This window comes from Artemia sp. Qi Xiang Cuo, unplaced genomic scaffold (assembly GCF_049724085.1).
Source record: "Artemia sp. Qi Xiang Cuo unplaced genomic scaffold, ASM4972408v1 HiC_scaffold_3027, whole genome shotgun sequence".
NCBI classification, from domain to species: domain Eukaryota; kingdom Metazoa; phylum Arthropoda; class Branchiopoda; order Anostraca; family Artemiidae; genus Artemia; species Artemia sp. Qi Xiang Cuo.
In genome coordinates, this window is record NW_028300422.1 from 950,604 (window position 1) to 957,518 (window position 6,915).

Below are 6,915 nucleotides of genomic sequence, written 5' to 3' on the forward strand. Positions count from 1 at the left end.
AGTGCGTATCTGAAAAAATATGTAATTTTGTATTTTTTGCCAGAAGAAAGATCACGAATGAGTGTTTATTTGTTTGTTTGTTTTTCCCAGGGGGGATTGTATAGACCCAGTTGTCCTAAAATATCGTGAGAGAACTCATTTAAACGGAGATTAAAAGTTCTAGTCCCCTTTTTAAGTCAAACGTTTAGAGTGTCTATGAAAAAGTCGGAGATTTAAGGAAAGGAACTTTCAGAAACTTAGACACTACTAGCAGACTCTTAAGTCTATTAATTGATAACTGTGTATAAAAAATTAATTTAAGAAAACAGTACTTTGGCATAGAACAAACTCAACTACACAGGTATTTTTTTAGCCGGGATTAATGATTATTCTACTGGTTATGAACTAAGAGAAGAGAGTAGCTACACTATCAAGAGAGAACATGATGAACTATTTTGTGGAACAGCTTCAAAATGTCCAAAAATGTTCATTGTGGGAAAATTCAGAAGTGAATTTGATCCTTTTGTCACTTCTTTGAGAAAACTCAGAATTAAAGTGGAGCTTTTTCTCTTCATGGCGAAAATTCAGAATCGAAGTATAAATTTTTTCTATCTTCTACGGAAAAATTCAGAGCAAAACTTGGAATTGTTATTCTATTCACTGAGAAAATTCAAAGTTGAAGTGAAACTTTTTTTTCTTGGCTTTGAGAATATTCAGAAGAGAACTTGGAACTTTTCTTCACTTCTTCGAGAAAATTCAGAAATAAAGTAGTACTTTTGTTTAGTTCAGAGTTTTAGATAGTCTTAGTCTAGATTTTCAGTTTAGAGTTTTAATTTAGAATTTTAGTTTAGAGTTTTAGTTTAGTTTAGTTTTAGTTTAGAGTTTTATTTAGAGTTTTAGTTAAGTTTTAAATTCGTTTTAGTTTAGAGTTTTAATTTAGAGTTTTACTTAAGATTTTTTAGCTTAGAGTTTTAGCTTAGAGTTTTAGCTTAGATTTTTAGCTTAGAGTTTTAGTTTAGAGTTTTAATTAAGAATATTAGGTTAGAGTTTTAGCTTAGAGTTTTAAATTAGAGTTTTAGCTTAGTTTTAGTTTCATTTTATTTTCGTTTTAATTTAGAGTTTTAGTTTAGTTTTAGTTTAGAGTTTTAGTTTAGTTTTAGTTTAGAGTTTTAGTTTAGTTTTAGTTTAGAGTTTTAGTTAGAGTTTTAGTTTAGTTTTAGTTAAGAGTTTTAGTTTAGAGTTTTAGTTTAGTTTAAGAGTTTTAGTTTAGTTTTAGTTTAGTTTAGAGTTTTAGCTTAGAGTATTAGTTTAGAGTCTTAGCAGAGTTTTAGTATAGAGTTATATTTTAGTTTTAGTTTAGAGTTTTAGTTAGAGTTTTAGTTTAGTATTAGTTAGATTTTTAATTTAGTTTTTGTTCAGAATTTTAGTTTAAAATTTTAATTTAAAGTTTGAGCTAAGAGATTTAGTTTAGTTTAGAGTTTTAGTTTTAGCTTTAGTTAAGAGTTTTAGTTAGACTTGTAGTTTAGTTTTAGTTAAGAGTTTTCATTTAGAGTTTTAGTTTAGAGTTTTAGTTTAGTTTTAGTTTAGTTTTAGTTTAGTTTTAGTTTAGTTTTAGTTTAGTTTTAGTTTAGTGTTATAGTTTAGTTTTTGTTTAGTTTAGTTTTAGTTTAGAGTTTTAGTTAGTTTATTTTAGTTTTAGTTCATTAGTTTCGATTTTTAGTTTAGTTTAGTTTAGCATTTTTCAACGTAGAGTTTTAGTTTATTTTTAGTTTAGTTTTATTTTTTTTAGTTTTAGTTTAGAGTTTTAGTTTCGAGTATTAATTTAGAGTCTTAGTTAAGAGTTTTAGTTAGAGTTTTAGTTAAGAGTTATAGTTTAGTAATAGTTTAGAGTTTTAGTTAGAGCTTTAGTTTAGTTCTGGTTAAGAATTTTCCTTAGAGTTTTAATTTAAAGTTTGAGTTAAAAGTTTTAGTTAAGAGTTTCAGTTTAGCGTTTTAGTTTAGTTTAGTTTTAGTTAAGAGTTTTAGTTAAGAGTTTTAGTTAGAGTTGTAGTTTGGTTCTAGTTAAGAGTTATCATTTAGAGTTTTAGTTTAGAGTTTTAGTTTAGTTTTAGTTTAGAGTTTTAGTTTAGTTTAGTTTTAGTTTAGAGTTTTAGTTTAGTTTAGTTTTAGTTTAGTTTAGTTTTAGTTTAGTTTAGTTTTAGTTTATAGTTTTATTTAGAGTTTTAGTTAGAGTTTATTTTAAGTTTAGATTTTAAGTTAAAATTAGTTTTAGTTTAGTGTTTTTTTAATTTAGAGTTTTATTTTAGTTTTAGTTTAGTTTTAGTTAAGAGTTTTTGTTAGAGTTTTAGTTTAGTTTTAGTTTTAGTTTAGAGTTTTAGTTTAGCTTTAGTTTAGTGTTTTAGTTAGAGTTTTAGTTTAGTTTTAGCTAAGTTTTAGTTAGAGTTTTAGTTTAGTTTTAGTTAAGAGCTTAAGTTTAGAGTTTTAATTTAGAGTTTTAGTTTAGTTTAGTTTTAGTTTAGAGTTTTAGTTTAGAGTTTTAGTTTAGTTTTAGTTTATAGTTTATAATTATAGTTTAGTTTATTTTAGTTTAGAGTTTTAGCTTAGAGTTTTAATTTTTTAGTTTAGCTTTTTAGTTTAGAATTTTAGTTTAAATTTTTGGTTTAGAATTTTAGTTTACAAGTTTAGTTTAGTTTTATTTTAAAATTTTAGTTTAGAGTTTTAATTTAGAGTATTAATTTACAGTTTTAATTTAGAGTTTTAGCGTAGAGTTTTAGTTTAGTTTAGAGTTATAGTTTAGTTTAGTTTTACTTTAGAATTTTAATTTAGAGTTTAGTTCAGATTTTTAGTTTAGAGTTTTACTTTAAAGTTTTAATTTAGACTTTTAGTTTAGTTTTGAGTTTTAGTTTAGTTTTAGTTTAATGTTTTAGTTTAGAGTTTTAGTTTCGAGTTTTAGTTAAAGATTCAGTTTAATTTTAGTTTATAGCTTCAATTTAGATTTTTAATCTAGTTTTAGTTTAGTTTAGATTTAGTTGAGAGTTTTAGTTTAGAATTTTAGTTTAGAATTTTAGTTTAGATTCTTATTTTAGAATTTTAGTTTAGAGTTTTAGTTTATAATTTTAGTTTCGAGTTTAACGTTAGAATTTTAGTTTAGAGTTTTAGTGTAGAGTTTCAGTTTAGTTTAAAGTTATAGTTTAGAGTTTTAATTTAGAGTTTTATTTTAGAGTATTAGTATGAAGTTTTAAGTTTAGAGTTTTAGCTTAGAGTTTTAATTTAGAATTTTAGTTTTAATTTCGTTTTAGTTTAGAGTTTTAGTTTTAGTTAAGAGTTTTAGATAAGAGTTTTAGTTTAGAGTTTTAGTTAAGAGTTATAGTTTAGTTTAAGAGTTTTAGTTTAGTTTTCGAGTTTTAGTTTAGTTTTAGTTTAGTTTAGAGTTTTAGTTTAGTTAGAGTATTAGTTTAGAGTCTTAGCTTAGAGTTTTAGTATAGAGTTGTAGCTTACAGTTTTAGTTTAGAGTTATAGTTTAGTTTTAGTTTAGAGTTTCAGTTAGAGTTTTAATTTAGAGTTACAGTTTAGTTATAGTTTAGAGTTTTAGTTAGAGTTTTAGTTTAGTTTTTGTTAAGAATTTAATTTAGTTTTAATTTAAAGTTTGAGTTAAGAGTTTTAGTTTAGTTTAGAGTTTTAGTTTTAGCTTTTGTTAAGAGTTTTAGTTTAGTTTTAATTAAGAGTTTTAATTTAGAGTTTTAGTTTAGAGTTTTAGTTTAGTTTTAGTTTAGTTTTAGTTAAGTTTAGTTTTAGTTAAGTTTAGTTTTAGTTAAGTTTAGTTTTAGTTAAGTTTAGTTTTAGTTAAGTTTAGTTTTAGTTAAGTTTAGTTTTAATTAAGTTTAGCTTTAGTTTAGAGTTTTAGTTAGAGTTTTAGTTTAGTTTTAGTTCAGTTTCAGTTTAGATTTTTAGTTTAGTTTAGTTTAGCGTTTTTTAACTTAGAGTTTTAGTTTATTTTTAGCTAAGAGTTTGACTAAGAGTTTTAGTTAAGAGTTTTGGTTTAGAGTTTTGATTTAGCTTTAGTTTAGATTTTTAGTTACAGTTTTAGTTAGAGTTTTAGTTAGAGTTTTAGTTTAGTTTTAGTTTAGAGTTTTAGTTTAGTTCTAGTTTAGTTTATTTTAGAGTTTTAGTTTAGTTTAGAGTTTTAGTTAGAGTTTTAGGTTAGTTTTAGTTTAGAGTTTCAATTTAGTTTAGTTTAGTTTTAGTTTAGTTCTAGTTTAGATTTTTAGTGTAGAGTTTTAGTGTTTTAGTTTAGTTTTAGTTTAGAGTTTCAATTTACATTTTTAGTTTAGTTTAGTTTTAGTTTATTTTAGTTTTAGTTTAGAGTTTTAGTATAGCTTTTTAGTTTAGAATTTTAGTTTCAATTTTTAGTTTAGAACTTTAGTTTATAATTTTAGTTTAGAGTTTTAGTTTGGAGTTTTAATTTAGAGTTTTGCTTTAGAGTTTTAGTGTAGAGTTTTAGTTTAGTTTAAAGTTATGGTTTAGTTTAGTTTAGAGCTTTAATTTAGAGTTTTAGTTGAGATTTTTAGTTTAGTTTTAGTTTAGAGTTTTAGTTTAGTTTTAGTTTAGTGTTTTAGTTTAGTGTTTTAGTTTAGAGTTTTAGTTAGAGTTTCACTTTAGTTTTAATTTAGAGTTTCAATTTAGATTTTTAGTTTGGTTTTAATTTAGTTTAGTTTAAGTTTAATTAGTTTTAGTTAAGTTTTACTTTAGATTTTTAGTTTAGAATTTTAGTTTAGACTTTTATTTTAGAGGTTTAGTTTAGAATTTTTTTTAGAGTTTCAGTTTATAATTTTAGTTTAGAGTTTTAGTTTAGAGTTTTAGTTTAGGTTAGAGTTGTAGTTTAGAGTTTTAATTTAGAGTTTTAGTTGAGATTTTTAGTTTAGAGTTTTAGTTCAGAGTTTTAGTTTAGTCTTAGTTAAGAGTTTTAGTTTGGAGTTTTAATTTAGAGTTTTAGTTTAGATTATAATTTAGTTTTAGTTTAGAGTTTTAGTTTAGTTTTAGTTTAGAGTTTTAGTTTATAGTTTTCGTTTAGAGTTTCAGTTTATTGTTTTAGTTTAGTTTTAGCTTAGAGTTTTAGTTTAGAGTTTTAGTTTAAAGTTTTAATTTAGATTTTTAGTTTGGTTTTAATTTAGTTTAGTTTTAGTTTAATTAGTTTTAGTTAAGTTTTACTTTAGATTTTTAGTTTAGAATTTTAGTTTAGACTTTTATTTTAGAGTTTTAGTTTAGAATTTTTTTTAGAGTTTTAGCTTAGAGTTTTAGTTTATAGTCTTAGTTTAGAGTTTATTTTAGTTTTAGTTTAGAGTTTTAATTTAGAGTTTTAGTTTCGAGATTTAGTTTAGAGTTTTAGTTTACAGTTTTAGTTTCGTTTTAGTTTAGAGTTTTAGTTTGGTTTTTGTCTAGAGTTTTAGTTTAGCGTTTTAGTTTAGTTTTAGTTAGTTTTAGTTAGTTTTAGTTTAGTTTTAGTTTAGTTTTAGTTTAGTTTTGGTTAAGAGTTTTAGTTTAGAGTTTTAGTTAAGACTTTGAGTTTAGTTTAAGAGTTTTAGTTTAGTATAGAGTTTTAGCTTAGAGTATTATTTTAGAGTCTTAGCTTAGAGTTTTAGTTTAGAGTTGTAGCATATAGTTTTAGTTATTTTAGTTTAGAGTTTTAGTTAGAGTTATAAAAAAGTATGAAAAAAATGGGAGGGAGGGGGCCCCAAAAGGTTGGAGGGAGGGGGCCCCTTGTAGTATGGGGACAAGGGACCCTGGTAGGTTGAGGTCCTTGCTGGTTCGGGTCATTGGTGGTTGCGGTCCTTGATGGTTCAAACCCAATATCATCTCACTACTTGATTTCTAAGGATTGTTCTGAATTTCTTTATTAAAATTCTTTTCTTGGCATCTACATCTTTATTAGTATCAAATTTTTAGTATACTACAATGTTAACGCATATTTTATATTGACGACACTGCTCCAATGGTACTTGTGTATTATACAGAACATAGTCGAGGAGTAAAGCTAGGTCAAGCAATAAGGTCATCTTGGTGCCTCTGAGTCTATTACTTTCAACTTTTTAGCATACCCCAATGTTAAACCATATTTTATATTGGCAACAATGCTCAACTGGCATTTGTGTATTATACAGAACACAGTCAAGAAATAAAGCTAAGTCAAGTCCCATGATCACCTTGTCATCGTTAACCATTTCCGTAGATTGATGGTAATGATGTTATTCCAATTTTATAATAATTTACCTAAGACTTAGCAACCCCTTCGGGCTTACCTTAACTGGTAAGCAGTTTAACCATTTTTACTATTTTCATATAATCCAATTAAAATAATCTTTTTCCGTAGATTGATGCTAACGATGTTATTCTAAATTTATCATAAATTGCCTAAGCGTTAGCAACCCCTTCGGGCTTACTTAAATGATAAGCATTTTAACCCTTTTTTACTACTTTCATACAATCCAATTAAAATAATCGTTTCTGTAGATTGATGCCAACGATATTATTCCAAATTTATTATAAATTGCCCAAGAGTTAACAAACCCTTTAACCCCCATTATTCAATCACCAATTAAGATCATTCATTGCAGAGTTAAGCCAATGGAATATCTTTTTCGCAAATAGTTATTTTTACGCAAGTGATACAAATTTTTGATGTCTAATACCATATGCTATCATTAAACCTTCTATTGAATGCTAATAGCCGAAAGCTTGGCTGTTAACTATTTTACAGAAAAGTCCAATAAACCTTTGAACACGTTATACCAAGGTCTTTAGTTATGGTATTGACCCATAGAAACCTGTTTGGTAAGGCATGTACCATCTGTAGTACTAGATACCTGCCCGTGGTAAGGCATGTACCGTTGAAACTGCACTGTATATTCATGTCCCTGGGCTTGTAGGTTCCGTATTCGT